General features: G+C 39.0%; 1 long non-coding RNA gene across 5 annotated transcripts; it reads left to right on the forward strand.

Moving 5' to 3' along the window:
- Positions 1–1,709: 1,709 nt before the first annotated feature.
- Positions 1,710–14,797, forward strand: LOC136009211 (uncharacterized). 5 transcript variants are annotated; one of them, XR_010610400.1, is made up of 5 exons: positions 1,710–1,811; positions 4,795–4,869; positions 10,501–10,561; positions 13,228–13,349; positions 14,108–14,797. It is a non-coding gene; the product is annotated as an uncharacterized LOC136009211 (long non-coding RNA). The 5 variants fall into 5 exon arrangements; XR_010610402.1 differs by having other exon boundaries at positions 13,231–13,349; XR_010610399.1 differs by lacking the exon at positions 10,501–10,561.
- The last annotated feature ends 5,964 nt before the right edge of the window (positions 14,798–20,761 follow it).

Here is a 20,761-nt window from a genome sequence, read left to right on the forward strand (position 1 = left end):
AGGAAGCATTAGAACTTGCATTATTACAGAAACATGACTGTTAAGCAGATTCAAATACAAAATAAACCCCATTTTATATGCAATAGAAATAAAATTGGCTGAATGGCATATAGGAGAGGTTGGGCACAGAGAGCTGGTACTGAGCATGACCTAGAAAGAGAGCCAGAAAAACTTTGCAGTGGCTTAGTGTGACCTGTGCACTTGCCCAAATCTCCTGTAAGTGGTAGGAGTTAGCTGGAACATCACATAATATCAAAATTTTAAATTTGTTCTATGCAAACTTCAAGCTCTTTCTTAATTCATCTATTCTTTCTCTCCTTTCATCCATCTTTACACTGTTTGTCAGACCTTTACATCCCCGTTGGCTTCAGTTCTGCAGTGATAACATCTCAGTGATTTGTTCATGTTACAGTTGAGTTCGTATCTATTACAGCATTTTCCCCAGGTTCACCTGGATCCTGCTGTGATCAACAGGGTGGGTCCTCATTCTCTGAAAAGTCTGAGTTTGTAAAGGACAGACAGGTATTTTTCTACAGTAAGACAAAATTGGGTGATGTAGAAGCTGCAACATCCATGTATTACCAGTCCAATCTACAAAACATCACAATGAAAGGTTGATAGGTTTTTTCTGGTGTGTAAGTTAGAGGCATTAAAGATGGGATGATAGGAACTGTGGAATACCTGATTGAAAAATAATTACCTTTGAAAGAAGCAAATTAAATAATCCTGTACTCACTGAACAGTGATACTGTGTTTTGTCTCTTAGTTTTGATGATTCTATGTATGTGAGAGAAACATTAAGTGAATGTTTAGAATTCTTTCACCTTTAGTCACACCTACATGCACATTCATTTCTGGAATGCTGGACTTTCAGATCATTAAGACAGGGACTCCAGCCTAGCAGAAGCTGCATTTAGGTGGACCAGTAGAATGGAATGCAATCTTCTTCCAGCTTTTGCAATGGTCTTTGCAAAAGAACTATTTCTTTATCTATGACTTCTATACATGTGGCTCTCTTGGTTATGAAAATGAACCATCAAATTCCTTCCCTTTCTTTTGCTTAAGTTACTGGTGCCTGGATAGACTGAGAGAACCTTATGGTGGCTCTTAAATGGGTCATAACCCCACAAGCCATAACTTCTCCTGGCAACCTGTTCCAGTATCTCACCACCCTCATAGTGAAGGTGTGTTGATGTCTTTGATGAGCAGCCTCGTGTAGTGGAGAGTGTCCCTGCCCATGGCAGGGGGGTTGGAACTAGATGATCCTTAAGGTCCCTTCCGACCCAAACTATTCTATGTTTCCATCCTGGAATGCCTGAGCAATGGTGTTGTCTTAACTGATGGTTGCGATGGTTAAGAGCCCTTTTTGCATTTGTCTCAAAACAACTCAAAAGATAGAAGGAATAGAAAGGTAGCTTGCTGTTGCTTGGGCAAAAGGCCGAAGTCAGAGCAGTGACCCTGTTCCACCAAGGTGGGGGGATGCTTTCCTGTGCTGTCCACCCCAAGGCTGTGAAGATTAATTGGCCCTGCAACAAACTGCCAGGAGACAGCAACATAGATACAGCTGTGCCTGCCAGGGCACAATGTGAACTGGGTCTGGAGTTTACCTGGTACCTCTGTGGATGAGTCTCAGCTGTGGGGGTGGTCCAGGAGACCTTGACCCTATAAAAAGACAGCCTTCTGGTAGCTGTGTGGTGGATTTTTTTTTATACTGGGTTTCAGTGTAGTTGCTGGTTGTAAGCATCACAAGGACTACAACTGAAAGGTTTTCTATTTGCTGACCGAGAAGACATCACTGAATCCATGGTGTGGTGAGCTCTTTTGTTTTCCTTCCTTCTTTCTTACCGTTCTCTTTTTCTACTTTGTGCTTTTTACAAGAGTAAGAACCCGCCAAAATTTTTGTTTGTTCTGGCATGGTTTTAGGGAAGTTTACAATAAATTTAATTGGGGTTTCATTTTCCAACCTCTGGAGAGCATGTGACTTCTCCCTTGAACCATGCAGTGTATGGTAAAAAATCATCTCCCCCAACACGCACAGAGTGGGATGGAACACATATGTATTAGGGCAGTATCATGGTGAACAAATCAGGGCAGATACAGAATTGTGGTAAAGAAGTACATTGCTTCTCTGTGAAACTAGACACACTTGTGTATGGTAGCAGGGTGTCGGTGACTCCTGCTCCTTCACTCTCTGACATGCTTGGTTTAGCATTTCTGCTACTATTGTGGTTGTTGCTAGATGGGAAACTGAAGTTTTACAGTGCTTCAGGAGGAAAGGGCAGGAAGAGACACTAGCCAGTTTCCAAAAATTTTGCAGAAGAAATAGGCCATTTGATAATTTCCCTCCATTTGTCTCTCTTCACTCTAAAGTATGAAAAGGCTTAGGGCTGTTTTAATAAGTTGGTGGTTTAACCTCAATTTTTCCTTTCACTTTCTTTCATGAGAGTTACCCATTTCAGTGTCTGCTGAGCAGCTTCATATTCTGAGTAGCCAGGTCTCCCATTTCCTTCCACAGAGGGCCTACATTTTCCCCAGTCTTCCTTTTATTACTGATGTACCTATAGAAGCTTTTCTTGTTGGCCCTGAAGCCCCTGGCCTTCTTTAATTCTGTCATGGCTTTAGTTTTCCTAACCTGATCCCTGGCTGTTTGGACAATTTCCCTGCATTCCTCCCAAGTTACCTGTAACTTGCAGGCATGTGCACATTTCAAATTCTATTTGTTTGTTTCCCATGCCGTGTGTATTTTCATAGAGGCATTTAAGTTTGGCCCCTATGAAGCCTATTTACTGGCTGGAGTAGCAGGAATTCCTTTGTGCTGCTGTTCAGGTGCTCTCCTGCTGACCTGCAATCCCTCTCCAGGCTCTGCAGTCCTTGCTGGCACTAGCATCAAACTGGTGCACAAATTCTTATAATGCACCCAGCATAATGTGGTTCCTCTGGAAATGCAGCCCTGTATCTCTGATCCAATGGCAGCTTGTATGAATGATGTTTTCTTTAAATCATACCTTTACCTTTTCTTAATATGAACTAGATTTGTCCTGAACAACAGTGAAGTGCTTCGCAAGTGCAAGTTGAGGATGTCTACACATGGTAAAGACTGCATAAATCTGACAGGATACATAGACCCTTGTATATTAAAAAATGTATAGATGAGGTACGTTGCATATAGGTGCCTTCTGTTCTGTGGTACCTTGCACAGAAACATGTAAGGTAATTGTTCTCTGAATGTTTCCCAGGTTTGAGTTTATATTCACTTTTACACCGAGTGAAAGGAACCAGCATTTAATCTGACTTCTATACATGTGGTTGGTTTGGTTATGGAAATACTCTGTGAGTAGATGCATCGGTCCCCAATCGCCCTTGAAAAGTATTAGCTCAGAAAAGAGATTTTGCATAGAAGCGACAATATAAAAAGATTGAAATCTTTCAGTTGGCTTAAAATGAAGCTCACTGCCTGGGATGTTTCACAGCTGCCTCCCTGCTAGTTTATAGGCCCATTCAAGAGATGAAGAACAAGAATTCAGGTTCTTAATGTTTCCAGAGGCAAGTTTGCTCCTTGTTAGAGTTGGCCTATCACCTACTGCAAACAGAGCTTCTAATGCCATGTGTGTAGGAGGCAACATTAGCCACCAGAGCTGACACCATAGCTCAATAAATGCCAGCAGGATGAGGAGAGGTGAGGGATTCTTTGGAGGAGGTTTCGGTGTTTCCTAGGCAATGCTGACAAAAGTGTGCTGCCTCTAATTGGCTCCACTGCAAATATTTACAGCTGTGAAAAGAAGTTTGCTGATCCAGTGACGGTAGCCATGGTGGCCTATCTTTTTAGCTGCTGTTGTGCTGGTGAGAAACACGAATAGGTTGCAAGAACCCCTCACTGGCTTTATTGCAAGAACATTTACTGACCCAAATGTAGAAGCCAATTAAGCCCTAAAGCTTCTGTATGTTTCTGTTATGCCTTGCCATTCATCTTGTTTGTTAGCAAAATAAAAAAAAAAAAAAAAACAACCAACAAACCCATGGTGAGAGGCCACAAAAAGTCCAGGGCTTCTTATCATTTATGTTGTTTGTGTGTGATATAGATATATTACTACATGAGTTTGAATTCTCATGCTGGCAGTGTTGTTTGCAGACCTTTGTACTTAATCAAGCCCTTGAAGCAGAAATGTTGGTGTGATATATTTTAATATTTGTTCTGAAATGCCCTGAGTTTGCATGTGTACTCACTCTTGACAGGAGGAAGGGAAGAAGACTGAGCAGGCTCTTCTCAGTGGTGTCCAGTGACATGAAAAGATGCAGTGGGCACAAACAGAAATACTGGAAATATCTTTTAAATATAAGAAAAACTTTCTTACTGTGAGGGCAGTCTAAGACTGTAACAGGTTATCCAGAGAAGTTGTAGAGTCCCCATCCTTGGAGATACTAAAAACCTTACCGAATGCAGTCCTGGGTCACCTGCTGCAAACCTGCTTGAGCAGAGCGGGCTGGATTTATCAAGGGACCCTGCCAACCTCAACTATGCTGCAGTTCTTTGAACATCCCATAAACCCTGTAATTTCTATTTTAGCATTGTGTGTTTTGTGCAACATGTATCTCACTTCAAATAATGGATCTGAAGTCCCACAGAAAGAACTTGCAGGCAGAGAAGGTACATTTACTTGATATTACACACTGGCATCTTGCACAGGTGATGGACATCATAATCCCCAAGCCTGTGCACCATGGTGCTCCAATCTGCACACTCATTTTACAAGTTGAATGGGAATTAGAATATGTCTGGCACATTTTGTTTTTCAGGAAGTGAAAATGGTTATCTATGAAAACTTTAGTCAGAACACTGCCTGTTGGTATTGCGTGATCTAATGGAAGAAGGTATGAAAATGACTTGAGCTGCTTTCAAGACTCTGAAATAATGCTATGTTTTTCAATTGATGAATGTCCCCAGAGGTTGCTATTCATTCTAAGCTTCAGACTTTGGCAAAATACCTTTTTTCTTTTCTTTTTTTCTTTCTCCATTGAAAATCTAGGCTGCAGAATTATTTAGCAACCTTAAAAGCTTTACTTGCTAGTCAAGGACCATTAGCATGAATGTTTGCATGAGCTTGTCATAGGCACTGCAATAGGCAAAACTTCACATTGACATTTAGTGCTGAACGTATTTCTTTTCAATCAAGATAAAATGTGTGCTGCTGAATTTTGCTGATATTTGTTCAACATTTTTCAGCCAATTCTTGAAAGTGGCTTGTGAATGCACAGTGAATTATTAACATATGTTTATTTCCAATTTAGCTCAAGAAATTTCTCACAAGGTTTGTGCCTTCTTGCTTAATGTAGTGCTTGGATGTTCTTTACTTCTTATAGTTACTGCTGTCAGTGTTGAGTCTTAAGCCGAGAAAGATGATGCTGATGACTTGATATGTGGCAAAATGTGGTCATTCATGTGGGAATTTTCTGTAAATATGCAATGTAGTCTCAGGCAGTAAATTAAGGATTAAGCTTATGTGTTGGTTTTGTATGTCAACTATTTGTCAGGAGAGAATTCTGCAGTGATTTAGTATGCATGTATTTTGGGAAACTCTGAATTAGGCTTTAACTAATGATGAATTATCCAAAAGATGCATGTGTAAACACATACTATTTTGGTGATGACTCAGAGTGTGGACAAACAAGATAGGTATCTCACTGACAAATTAACAATTTTTTTTTCTCAATTTTTTAGAGTTCTATTAAGCTGTTAGTGTGTATTACATTACCATTGAAAGGCTTGCGCATTTTCTAACAAAACTATGATTTTATCTCGACAACGAGGCACTATGTTTAGTTGCAAGAATTTATTCTGTTCTTTGTGTCTTATGCCATGTACTCTGTTGGTATCAAGCAGAGAGCTTCAAAACCATAAAAACCTATTAGTTTATTTCATTTTTCTTGTGTTCTTTTTTGCAAAGTCTGTTCTATGTTCTAGTTTTGTTCCTCTGCCTTGGATTTATTCTATACCACCCCGAATCAAGGCTCACATGATACTTTTGACTGGAGGGTCTCCAAATGACTCTTTGCTGGAAGCACTAATGTTTCGTGTGTAAATGAGAATAGAAACCACTTTGACTCAAAGGAAGACATATCTTGATGCAATCTTTGGTCTAAAATCAGTTGCGGTACTTCCTGGTGCTGTGAGAATGAGACATCATCTTTCTCAGGTGTCTTTGGTGGTGTATTCTTTGCAGAGAAGTGAGGGCTGTCCTGCCTGCCTGTTAAAGGTGATCCCCACTTGGTCCCATTTTATTTCCTCTGGCTGTGATATTTAAATGGTGTTCAGTAATCCCCATTTTTGTTGAAATGCCTGCCAACATGTTTAACAGCTTCCCTGACTTGGTGGCTACAAGAAGATGTGTGAGGCTATATAAGCAGAGTATGTGACCAGTAGTCCATCACTTACTTTTTTTTTCCTGACATATGTGACAACTGATTTATGGTACTGAGCTGGGGTCTACTATCTGCTGCCTTTTTAGGTGATACATGTTTTAGAGACATACATGAGAGGTTCTAGTTTTAATAGCATTGTATTAGGCTGCCTTTCCATTCAACCAAGTCATTATTCATTCATCTATTCCCCAGTGTGCCCCTGTGTCATGTTTTGGTGTCATTAGTTCATGTCTTGCACACCCAGACAAGCTTTATCAGATCCAATTTCCTTTGTTCCTTTTTATTCTAATTGGTTAGCTACATCATTTTCTCCATAGTAATTTCTTAGATCTGTTTCAATTTTGCACCAATTTCTTTCAACTATATATTGTTCTGTGCATTGCATAAAGTTTCACTGATCTCACTCTTAATTTTTAATACGTATTGTTAATTAACACTGCTTCTTTTTGTCAGTTAACACTTTGCACCAGCAGGCAGTCTCTTGTCTGCTTTTGAAGGTTTTACTCCATTCTACTGGTTTTAGTTTTGGTTGGTTGTTTTTTCTTAGTCTGTAGCGGCCTCAGTGTCATACCACAGCAGCATGCTGTTTGAGATTTTTCCCATCCATGGCTACCATGTTTGTATTTTCCTCATATCTGTATGAGGTCGGGTCTGTCTGGCAAGCCCAGATAGACTCCAAGTGAAAAGTAATGCTGTGGGTGATAATTTCTTCCAGCTCTATAACCACATCTGACAATTCTGCAGCTCTGCAATTCTACATGTGTTGAGTAATATTTTCAGCAATACCTAGATTGCCCTGAAAAGTAATTCAAGTGACACCACAAAGGGGGCAAAGCTCAGTAAGTGACCACAGCCCGGATTCTTGAGTATTTTGTTCCTCTTTATAGAGGGATTTCTAAGTAGCTCAATACAGTCTTAGCAAATTCAGTTGTTTGTGTAGTTTGTTGGGGTTTCTTGGCTCATATTTGAGAACATAATCCACACAGTTTGTCTCACTAATCCTTTCAGTGGATCAGATCTACTATCTTGGATAAATCCAAAGAGGAAAATCAGATGTTGAACTGAACATTATACGGCAGTCATGATGCAGAGGTGTTGTCTCAAATCTCCTTAAAATATCTAGGATGGCTTCTTTTAATAACTTCAGCTGTCATACAGTGTTGAGACTATTCTGAGTGATGTCTTTTTATTACAAAAGATTGGTGCAAGGCCTTTTCGTCTCATGCAAGTAATTTGCCACCTGCTACACAATCTATTCTCATTGCCACTTTTTCTCAGGTGTCCCTCTGATCCCCAACGGTCTTGAAGAATGAGAAGATGGCAAATAATGTCATGGGAGTTTGTCATTGTCTTTTTGATTATTCTGGCACATATTTTAAAAGTGGAGAGCTGTGCCAGCATCTGTCCAGAAACCTGATATACACAGATACTTTTCCTGTTGTAGATCCACTGTTTGTTTGTAGTAACAGTGATAGATGGGAGAAGGAAAGCATCAGAGAGATACAAGTTTTTACATGTTGCAAATTCATGCTTCTGCTGTGGCTAAGTTGTGATTTTCATCTTGAATTTAGATGTGTTAGAAGCCTCTGAAAACTCATTGAGGTAAAAGCCACATGGAGTGGTAGTGAAATTTAATAGTGCATAGAAGAATTCTAGTAACCTCTGATGGCAATCCTGAGTGATTGAGTTTGATCACCTTGTTTCACAACACCAGAGCTTCTCTGCCTTTATTTATAAGGCAGACAAATAAATATGTTTCAATGAACACTTGGCACTTACTAGACTTTCAAACAAGGCAATCTCATAAAATAATATCTTTTTTCTCCCCCCCCCCCCAAGAACTTGATAGTTGTGCAGTCAAAATTAAAACTTGTTGTGGAATTTCAGGAAGCTAAGAGAAAAGATGTTGAAAAGACAATACCAAGTAGAGGCATTCTACAGTGAGAAGGCTTTGCAACAGGGTATTGCTTCCTGCAGTGAAGTAATCCTGGGAACCAGTGAAAGGAACATATTTTATGAACCACTAGAAAAAAATCAATACAACAAGTCAGTGTGCAAAACCAGTTTTTTTCTGACTTGGCTATTTAAACAAGGCCAACAATAATATTATTTGAAAGACAGAACACTGTATGAATAGTGCATGAAGAGATTGGATTTTTCACTTAATGAAACCAAACTGTGTTGCTGTTGCCTGCAGCTGAATTTGTACAAACACACATGGAAAAGACATGGTAGTAGGAGAATGCAGAACAATGTCCTGAGTTTTTTAGAAGACGATGAGCTTTGGCTCAAATACTTAAAAACAGTCGCCATGGAATATGTATGACTTCTTTAGCATGCTAAGAACAGTGATGTAAATCAGTCCTTGATATTATCTTTGGCTCTTCCCCTTCTGTTCCCAGTAAGTCTGAGTTCGGTTGCAGAGCTCTGCACAGATGCAGTGTAATTATTTCATTTGTGAATCATTTAGTCTCATCGTTCACACTAATCATCTCTCCAGCTATTTATAGTCTGCAGCTGCCAACTGGAAAATCAGCAAACATGGAAACAGTAGAGAGGAAAAAGAAGAGTTTAAGGCCCTGTAGGCTGCAATTGAATGTTTTAACTGACCTTGAGACAGTTCTAACTTACTGTAAGACAGAGGTAGCTATTACCCCTGAAGCACAGTTTCCTTGCCAAACAAGAGGTTTGTGCAAAACACAAGAATCCCCACCCCAACATGCAGGTTTTAAGTTATTGGTCTTTTGCTACTATATATTTCCTTACATTTCTCATGTCAATCTTCATTTAAGGATAATCTCTACTAATATGAAAAGAATCTCATGGAGCAGCAGTAATTAAAGAATTTTCCTCTGTCAGTGTAGTTAATGAAAATGTAAAAACAAAGACTTCTTTTTCTTTTTTTACCTTCTTCTGACTGTTTCAACACTACTCATTGTGCTCAGCAAGAAGGTAATGGGAATTATACAGAAGTACTACACCAAAATGCCTTGTATGCTACATCCTCCTAAAGAAATAGGAAGAGAATGGTTCTGCTTAGCTGTGAGAATGTAATTTCAGGACCAAGGCCTGAAAATTACAGGGTTTACCTCCAGGAATACAGACTACTGATTTTGAAAGTTAACTTTTTTGTTTTCTGAACCATGATGGTGCTGCACTGCTGGTCTCTGTGTCTGTCTTCCTTGGCAAGTTTTAGAGTCTCTGCTGTATGCACTAAATGAGCATTATTTCTTCTTATATTTAACCTTTGCTTCCACAACTGGGAGAGACAATAATTGACATTATTTCTAGTGCTCATGTCTGTGCTTGAACAGTTAGCAAAGGAATCGGATTCAGTCGCCTTTCTTTGACTTTCCATTCATTTCACTGCTGCATGACAAGGCAAGAAATAACCAAATCTGCACATACTTGCAGTTAGTATGTAAGTCCAAAAGTTAAGATCTTCTAGAACCTTCTTTTTCCTTACTGGCACAAGTGACTTGCAGTGGGGTTTAGATCCCTTCTTTTTTTTTTTTGCCAGATGAGGTGGATAAGACTAAGACTGACTCTGGGGCAGGGATTTCTGTGAAAAATCCTCTTAAACGTGGTCCCAGAGTGGAGATATGCCTGCAATAAATGCACTCTTGAGGTGATGCTTTACTTAAAGCAGAATTACTGTTGCAGACAGCTGATGAATGGAGCTGTCCCTGGCTTCTCCCAGAGGGAAGTAGGCTGGACTTATTTATTACCAGTCAATGCAGGCAGCTTCAGGTGTCTAGTGACATCACCCCCATTTCTGTTTTTATGTTGAGACACTACCAGTAGTCTGCTGAGTTAAACCATCAGGGAGGCGAGCCATATTCATCTGAAATGCTGTGAAAGGCAAAATCTTGAACTCAGCCTTCTAACCTGGCCCTTTTCACTGTTGCTGGTCGCACTTCTGTTTCTACAGGGTGTCTGTTGATGCTGGGCTGAATCAGTCAAAGGCTTTCTAGGCACTGACTAATGACTTCCTGCCTGACTGCTGGGCAGGAAAAAGTCAATTACTTCAACTGAAAATTCAATGCTGTGTTGCAACACTTACTATGTTCTTCTTTCATTTAGTTGTTGTCTGGTAGTTGTCACAACTCTCGAGCTCAGTGACCTGAATATGGGACATAGAAAGGTAATCTATTTATCCTGAATTTATGAACTTACAAGGTAAATGCCAACTTTTAAGATCAGTTTAGAGCCAGGGAAGCAAATATAGGGCTTTGTGTTTTTAGAGAAGGAAGTTTCTCATTTTAAGACAGGTAATTTTGAAGAAATGAAATAAATCTTTAGAGGTAACTATATTTTCCAGTGACTATAAAAAAAAAGTCTGTAGTGAACAACTTAATAAAAAGTAATAAATCAGCTATGCTGTTGTTTTTCCTTGCTGATAATGCCTGAATCTTTCAGGTAAGGCACATAGGAAAAGATCAACCTGTGGATTAGTAGCTTTTTGCTTAAACTGTACTTGGTAGTCTGTGGAGATAAGTGTGTCTTTTGTTCATCCTTTTTTCCCAGACCAAAGGCAGACATAGTTTTATCTACTCTTTCTGCAGAGCAAGACCAGGGGAATAACATAGTAGGTGAAGGTAGTAGGTTTGACCAAACACATTCCCCTTTGTGTATGAACATAGAATAAGATCTACAAGCTTTAATTATACTCTCAAACTTTTTCTTCCAGTAGTGATGCTCAGTAGAGTGCTGCTTCATTACTTATTCATGGCAAGGAGCTGTTCTAGATGAAAGATAAAAATTAATCAGCAAAATTATAAACTTTAATATAAATTAACAAAAAACATTTTAAACCAGACAAAAATAAAAAATATGAAAAATCAACAATTGCAAACTGTATACTTCTAAAGGCACTGCGGCTTTCACATAGTCATGTTGCTGTGCCAACTTATCAGGTTGTTGAAGATGCTGACATATATGCTTTATGGATTCCTTAAGAGTCTGTGAAAGACTGATCAGCATCATCAATGATTTCTAGGGTATAATTTTTCTCACCTTAGAGTTGATGCAGAGTACTGACCAAGAAAATCTCTCTCTAAATGTTTCACTATAAATTCACTATCTGTCCAGTTAGTTGCTCAACATACTGTGAAAGAAGAGTTAGCAGCAGGCATGTTTATTGTAGAAGAGCTGGGATAAAGGACGTGTACATGTGTCCCTCAGCTATACAGCAAGCCAAGCACTGATTATGGTTTAGCTGAAGAAAGGTAAAATAAGTTAACAATTACACTGGGGACAAAAGTTAATGTATGAAAACTTGGAAAAATTACAGTCTAGCCCCTTATTTGAGTGATCAGTCCACCCATTCTGTGGCTGATGTTGTTTGCTGCTATGCTGGCTCTCTAACATGACGAGTCTTACAAACTAACAGACTTCCTGATGGCTTTTGAAAATTTTATTTGTATTAGTATAACTGTCAGTGGTTTCTGTGGTATTTTCTTGCTTCTATCTTGTCACTTTAGTTTGGTCTCTTTAGCAGCCAGCTCTATCCTTGGCTCCAGGGATGCTGAGAAACTGCAAGGGAAAAAAAATGGGAAGGAGTTCTACTGGTAGAAGCTTTCTGAGGTATTAGATGCCAGGGTAGATTCTGGTCTTTGTGAGGCATGCAGGAAGGTTTACAGAGAGAAACTGGATATGGAGAATCTCAGCACAACTCCAATGAGTTATATATGTCCATGCTACAGTTTCCTCAGTGCAACTGCATAGTCTCTCAGACTTATGAGGCGAGAAAAACATAGTGGAAAACAGCATACTTGAATATCAGTAATCTCCAGCTAGTCATCTCAACAACCTTATTTAGGTTGTCAGTTGAGCCAGGGGCTTAAACCTTCAGAGCTGCTGCTGAGCCCCATACTCAGCACTGGTGAGACCACACCTTGAATACTGTATTTGCTTTTGGGCACCTTGCTACAAGAAAGTCATTGAATTACTGGAGCATATCCAGAGAAGGGCAGTGAAGCTGACAAATGGTTTAGAGCACAAGTCTTATGAGAAGCAGTTGAGGAAACTGGGATAGTGTAGTCTGGATGAAAGGAGGCTGAGGGGAGTCCTTATTGTTCCCTACAAATACCTGAAAGGAGTTTGTATCAAGGTGGAGGTCAGTCTCCTCTCTAAAGTAACAAGCAATAGGATAGTAGCATGTGTCAATACCAATCTCCTTCAGCGCTGAGGTATTTTTCTTGTATATGAGCAGAATCTGTTTATTTCTGGAAAATTCACACTGGTATTTCTTCCACAAACTGATAGAGTTGTGCTTCTATGCTCCAGGTTGCTGTGGGTTCATGTCTTTCACATATATATCATAAGGGATGAAAATAGTCTTAGCCAACATTAAGCATTTGACTCTGAGCCTTTTACACCAAACCCACTTCATCACAAATTAAAAACTTAGCCAACAACCCTAAAGACTTCACATTTGTTGAAAATAATGCTTATTCCTTTTCACCCTTTATCTCCTTGCCTTGTACATGAACAAACAAACCACTTTGAAGTGTGTCTTTCCCGAATGCAGCAAAGCTGATGTTGAAGAATTGGAGTATGAGATGACAACAGACATCTTCAGGGACGACTTGAAAGGCTCCTTGTAACTGCATACACATTTTCTGGCATTGTGCTATATAATTGCATAAATTTGTCTTAAACTGATGTTAAATGGCAAGTCATGCTTTTTAGGAACAGAATATTTTAACATTTCAGGACACAGCTATTATTCATATTGTTGTTGTGACAAGTGACTGCAAAAAGTGTCACTTTTGTCAAGTTGTCAAGTTTTGTTTTTTTTCTCAATAGCAGAATCCAAGCTAAGTTGAAGCATTATCCAGAGAAATCTACAGTCTGACTGTTCTACACTGCTGTCCTCTGATACTGTGTCCCATGTCTTTCTAAGGTTTTCATCTGGCAATGGCAAAAAGGTGAGCTAAGCAATTCAAATGTGTAAAAGAAATAAATGCTTTATATAAATACTACTATGACAGGAATAAAGTGGAATCAAAAACTTTCTTATGAAGAAGGCAGTAGGTGAAGAATTGAAGTCTCTAGATGATATTTTCTGATAATTATCTTTTGCTAATGAACCCTGGTTAAAGATCGCTTAGGAAAATGGATTAATTTGATGGACACTTCAGATTTTTATCTCCTGAATAGGTTAATTGAATTATTATAAGTTTTTCTAAGGTGACAATCACACTCACTGCATGGATAAGGGAGCTGAAGAATGAATGTTTCAACACTGTGTATTCACATAGCATCACCCAGGGATACTTGATATTCCTCTAAACTTGGAGCCCATGTGAAAATGTGCCCTACTCAAATGTGTGTTACTCTGAGGCCTTGCTGAATAGTTGAAATTTGCTGCAGTTTAGTTATGGTTCAGAAATATTTGCAAACATTTGAAGGACACCTGAGCTTATTTAAGACTAATGCACTGCACTCTCCCCTGCATTCCAGCTGAAGCTCTTGGAGTGTTTAACAAACCATTATGAATTAAACATATACTGTTGTTTGATATTAATGTTGTGGGTTAGGTAGGCACTTCAGATCTGATCTTACTCAGCTGGAGTAAAATGGCTTTTTTTCTGCCAAAGAGAAGGTATGTCGATTTTTTGCATGCTGAGGATCTGATCTCAGTGGAAGAGTTGCTACATGGAGGGCTCCACATTTTTTTTTACAGAAAGGCCTTCTGCAAACTCAAAATCCCGGTTGGGCTGCATGACAGCAGTTTGAAAACAGAGACACTGAGAAGTTCAATAGGGGTTTGTATGAAAGGAGTTTGAAAGTATGGAGTGTCACTTTGTCTATACCTCTGTCCTCTGGGCAGTTAAGCCTAGGATAAACAGAAAGCAAGAGGAAAAATTGAAAGATCAGTATTTAAATCTGCATGGACTTCAGTTGAAACAGGACTTCATCCAATCACGTAAAATTGATAGTATTTCTTGATGCCATTTTCTGGTTCTTTTTCATGGAATTTAAGGCCTGATGAGGTTTTTTAAGTCCATTTCTGAAGCATACTGTAACTATAATTGCTCCCTCTGCTTTCCCAACACTGATTTAAAGTAATTTAAAAGTCATTTGAAAACTAAAGGTTCTGTGTCTGACATCCACTTTCCAAAATGATAATTGGAACTGAAATAATAGGTTTGTTTGTAATCACAAATCTTACTATGGTTAATGCATCAAACCATTGCTGGAAATTGCCTTGATGCTATTTAAGTACTCTTTGAAGCAAAGGCACATAGACTGAGAGTTAAGAGGCTTCTTTTTCTTCATACATCTTTGGGTATGTGTTTATCTAACTTCAGTGAAAAGGGCTTTAGTGGATTTGCTTTTCTCATCCTAGCATGCATTGTGAGCTAAATAAAAATTCCTCTGGGAAAACATCTCTTGATAATTGTGAAAGATGAGTTTGTCTTGTAAAGATAGTAGCACTGTAAACATGGCTATAAATGTTTGATATGTGATACTACTAAAGAATAACGTAGTCTAAACCATTATGACAGCATTTTTAATCTGGTTGCAGGCCATATGGGAAATGTTCAGAATAAGAGGTTGAAAAAGACCACACAAATTATTCCCGAATCATGGGTAGTACTTCTCAGTGATGACTTCTATGAACAAGCATATGAAAGGCATTATTACATCCAGTGGGAAAACAAATACAAAAATTACTGGATATGTCACCAATTTGCTCAAGTGTATTCAGGGGAGGCCAATAAGAGACATGTCCATGAAACTTCAAGGATCTGAAAGGGAGGGAGATAAACTGTTCTCTTAGATTTACCCTTTTAGAGGCGATTATTGAAGCTGGCTGGCTCAGCTCCTTTAGGTACTGGGAGCTGCTCTGTGGTTTCCCTGGGGCCTTCTCTTCCCCAAGCTGAATGCTCCCAGCTCCCTCAGCCTGTCTCCATAGTAGAGGTTCTCCAGCACTTTAATTATCTTTGTCACCTCCTCTGAACTTGCTCCAACAAGTCCATGTCCCTGTTGTGGTGGGTCTCCAGAGCTGAATGCAGTACTGCAGGTGGGGTATCATTAGAGAGGAGTAGAGGGGGAGAATTTCCTCTCTATTAATCATCACGTGGACCATATTTCAGATATCAGCTTCAATGGCTCAGTGCTCTGATTACTTGTGTGTTAACATGGCATGGACATGCAATAAGATTTAGGCTTTACTTACCCTGGAAACCTAAGTCAGCGTATTTGTGCTGTTCATACAGAAACTGGACTTATATTTACTTAGCTCTATGGATATTCTCTGCATGTTATTTCAACAACACAAGTGCTTGTTAGCATTAGAGCAGGAGAATGCAATCTGTCTCCATGCAAGAAGCTAGCAGAACAAGCAATGAAAGAAAATAGCAGCATGGGGAAGAGCAAATAAGCCTGGGCACACTGACCCCAGCTTACTCACTCCATGCCTCTTCAAAGAGTACTTTCTTCTTCTCAAGTCACCACAGGGACAAGCACAAAATAACCCACTGCTCCAGCAACATAAAAGTCAAGTTGTTCCCTTCTTCTGCTTCTTTCCTTGCATGCTGCTTGGAAGAGAAAAGGAACTGGCACATTGCCAAGTGTCACTGCACAGAGGAGTCTTTAGCTGGCACAGAGCCTGCATAATGTTTCCTGCAACCTGTTTATTCTGATGGGATTCATCTTCCCTAACCTTCACTATCTAATAATTAGGCATCTAATCTAAGCTATTCATTATGTTCTCTCTGGATTTGATGCAAAGAGAGAGGTTGGATGAATTGCCCTCTCGGGTACTTGTCTCTGTGCGTTGACAACAGAGTCAGCCTAAAAGACTGGCTTAGAACAGATAGCTAACTTTTTGGCAGCTAAAATTAAATTAGGTGAATCCTAGCATCAGCTGCACTACTGTGAATGGCAGACTGACTAGGAGTAAGTCACAGATAGTTACGGTACTTTACATGCTCAAAAGGAGCCAGAATATTTGTAGCTGTGTACATCTTTAGCTCAGCAAAATCTGGTTTGACTTGTTTCTCTGTATGTGATGGTTGGGGAAGCTAAGCAGATAGATAGACAAGCAAATCAGGAAACAATGGTTCATAGAGTATGATCATATGAACATGTAAGATAAATGCACAGTGATGTAGATTGAAAACTGGGTCAGCTGCTGAGATCAAAGGTTTGTGATCAGCAGCATGAAGTTCTGTAGGAGGCAAGTCAATAATGCTGTGCCACAGGTGTCACTATTGGTATCAATGCCATGTAGTATTTTTATTAATAACACAGGTGATGGGATAGAGAGCACCCTCAGCAAGTTTGGAGATAATAAAAAATTTGGGAGCAGTGTTTGACCAGATGGTTGTTCTGCCATTCAGGGATCCAGCTGGTCTGGGAAAATGGGCAAAGAGGAAATACTAATCCTGCAGCTGGGAGAAATAACCCAAAGCACCAGTACTCATGGGCTGGAAAGCAGCTTTGCAGAGAAGACCCTAGGGGTCCTTGTGGATACCAAGTTGATCATGAAATGGCAGTGTCATCAGAGCAAATAAAATTAAAAGCATCTTCGGCTTTATTATGAATAGCAGCAGCAGTAGGTAAAGGGAGGTGATCCTTCCCCTCTATTCATCCTCAGTGAGACATATTGGGAGGGATGTGTCCAGTGTTGCACTACTCAGTATGAAAGTGGCATAGACATACTAGAGTGAGTCCACTGCAGTTCCACAAAGGTGATAAAGCATCTGTCTTGCAAGGAAAGGCTGAGAGCTGGGACAGTTCAGCAGGAAGAGTGAAAGTTGGAGGGGGAGATCTTACCAATGTGTATAAATACCTGACTCAGGGGGGAGAAAAGATGACATATTCAGGGTACTCTAAGTGGCATCAAGTGAAAGGACAAGAGGTAATGGGTGCAATCTGAAGTAGAGGAAATTACATTTGAACTTTTTTCCATAACATATTTACTCTGAGTGTTCAAGCACTGGAACAGGTTGCCCAGAGAGGATGTGTAGTTTCAATCTTTGGAGACATTTAAAATCCATCTGGACACCATCTTGGAAAAACCCACTGTAGTTCTGAGGAGATGATCTTGACAGGATGTTCTCCAGAAGTCCCTGAGTCCCTCAGCCATTCTATGTCATTCTCCGTGTATCAAATCTCCATGCTACACAAAGAATCAACTGAACCTGGTATTTTGTAAAAATTGAATGGTTTTGATGACAGTTTTATGGAGTGTAGTTTTACAGGGTGTAGATATCCACAGTTTCCTTTCAGATGCTTTCTGATAATTTCTAACTTTTCAAAAGCAGTGTAGATGTGCAGGATGAAATCCTGATGCATATGTGACTAAAACTCACAAACATAATGCAATAGAGATCAGAGATAGTTGTTAAAATAATAAATCTGTTAAAAATAAGGGATATTTTTATCAGGAAAGAAAACCAACACAGATTCCTTTCAGATCTAGAATTTGAAATCTAGACATTATTTTCTGAATTCAGACACACTTCCAGAGTACAATTCAAATATATTAAGCCTCTCCAGAATAAAAATAATCATCTTGGAAAGTCAGATATTTGCAGATAGCATGTTGAAGTGTGGCTTCCTTAAATATTTGCAGTTGGTAGATGGTCAGTTAGACCTAAAGGTACTGCAGTCAATAATGAACATTGAAAGGAGTTGTTGATGCTGATTATTTACATTCTCCCCAGATATTTTTGTATTCTACAGTATGGGTTAGCTACCTGAATAGGTATGGTGAATTACTTCAGGAGACATATTTCTCTTCCTGTTGAGTGTAGAGTGTACCCTTAGACAGTAGGGGTGTAGATGTCTACAGTTCACTTAATTAAGTGATTCACTTAAGACTTTAAAATCTGGCCAAAGGGACTTTTCCCCAGTAAATTTTAGGTCAAGACTAAGAACCACTTCCTTTTCTAGTTCAGTCCTCAAGCATTCATTTAAATTCATTAAAGTCTATAGAAATTAATATATAAAGCAGGTTAATGGTGAATAATTTTTTTCTAAGGATAGCTGTGGCTCTCATGTTTGAATTCTTATTTTTATACTGTAAGAGTAGTTTTAATTACATATTGCATGTATAATTTTAAGATAATTATATAGCAAGTAGATTAAGCTCTTATTTACTTATCATGCCTGAAGACCTCATTTAGCAATTACTTAATATTCACCTAATGTAAAACTGTCTTATCAAATGCATGCTGAACAACGAAGACCTTTTTATTTTCTTTAAAATGTTCACAGCATTGTAAGGGAAGAATAGAATTGTCAGAAATATATAAAGCACCCAGTCATTAGCTATTATAATTTCGCTTGGGTTTTCTTAAGAAAATATATGTGACATGTATTTACTGATGCTGACACTGACTAAAGTGATATTAGTATCTCTCTGTACATAGTGTGGGGGGGGTATGTGAGCTTCCAGGCACAGGATGGAAACACATCCACCACCAAGGATGTCCATCATCGGACAAGGAGGTGACCAACTCTTTGCTCTTTTAATCATTAAAAAAATCCCCTCTGGAGGGATTATGTCACTGATATAAGGAATGCAGAGAGTAAGCAGCAGTTTTGCTAGTAATCACCTGAATAAGACAAACCATCTCAAATGGAGTTCACATTTTGTGAGGCAAATGCCAAATATAGGAGGTAACACTGGGGATCAGTCAAAAACAAAGCTGACCCACACTTCTTCTCTGCTGATCTACGATCAGTATCTGAGGTCTTTGCACCTTCAAATTATCCTGCAGACTGTGCCTGAAAGATGCGTTTAAGTATCCATAGGACTGGAAAGAAAATCTAGTAAAGCAGCCAAGCAACATAAATGTCCAGTCATTTATCCCTGGAAGATTAGTGCCTACTGTGAAAAGTAAAGCACCAAATCCCCTAAGTATCTTTGGGGCGTCAAATGTTCAAGCGATGACCAGAATTCATAATTCCTTGTTTTGGGAGTTTTCTGTCAGATGATCTATAGACAAACAAAAGTGTGCTGTGATTTAGTGCTCATATCTCATATCTTGCCTTCCTGTTTAAGGTTTCATGGCAGTTACCATCATGTTGTACTTTAACAAGACTTTTGTACTTGCTGTGAAACCTGAAATTGTCTGTTCTCTAAATTAAGATTACACTCTTGCTCATGGATAAGCACCTGTTCCTGTTTCATATGAGTCAAGTATAAACTATCACTTTATTACCTAAGGGCATGTATAATATTTATACAGATATATGTATGTGGTAAGGGCTTTGTTCTGAATGTTTCAGAGTTTCATTGATGTCTACTAAGCACCCTAATATTTCTGTGAAACAGCTAGATGTATTCTTTTTTAAAGTCAGCTGCATGTGTCAGAGAGTTCAAGTAAATAGACTTAAAAATGAAAAAGGCAAAGGTAATCATTAGCACAAATAAGATACAGAATTTATACCTTAATTGTGTTTTGATTCTAGCCAATCCTAGATCTGATGAACAATCCTCACCTATTTTCATGATTTATTTGCATTTGCTGAAAGTTAGGTAGCTGGACAAATCTTTTAACCAGGTGCTATATATTAGTAACATCTACAAGCACCAGGACCTATTTTCTTACTAGACTGGAGTTCATAGTTCTGATACATGTTTTACATATAGATAACCTACTAAGCCATGATTCACTGTCAGATGTTAAAGAGGAACAACTTAATCAAATAATTAATTCAAGGTTTGTCAATTCAAAGAGGAATTTAGATTCTGGTGATCTGTGACCATACCTTTAAACCTTGAATAAATAACCATGAATCGGTACAAACCAAAACTATTCCATTTCTTTTCTGCAGCCACAAGATTTGTTAGCTCAGTTGTTTGTGCAGTCTAAGCTTCCCAAATAATGTATTCTAGAAACAGAGGGTACCCTAAGCATTCAGAGCAGGAAGCACAAGCTAATTTATAGTAGGATTAACTTTGCCTCACCACCCTCCCTGTGGCTTTGCTGCATTTTCTGTGGTAAGATCTCTAGTACAGCTGCTCTTTTTGATTGCAATTCTGTCCATGTTACCTCTCTGCTGCAAGGCAGGGACTGCATTTGTGTTTGTTTGGGTTTGTTTACCCCAGTCACCATACATACCCACCTCCACAATAGATGAATGTCCCTTAGAAATGCTGTAGAAAACAGGCAATATTCACACAGGATTCTTTGGGAGGCACAAGTGTCGTATTTCTCGTTTCATGTACTTCACTGAAATATTGAAGTGGGTCTATCCAAAGAAAATCCAGGCTTGGAAGCTATTGAGCATGTAATGCTTGGACCTGCTTACTTGACAGATGTAACAGGCAGAGAGGGATTCAGCTAAAGATTAAAACAAATAAATTTAACTAAAC

Source organism: Lathamus discolor, chromosome 2, assembly GCF_037157495.1.
Source record: "Lathamus discolor isolate bLatDis1 chromosome 2, bLatDis1.hap1, whole genome shotgun sequence".
Taxonomy (NCBI): domain Eukaryota; kingdom Metazoa; phylum Chordata; class Aves; order Psittaciformes; family Psittacidae; genus Lathamus; species Lathamus discolor.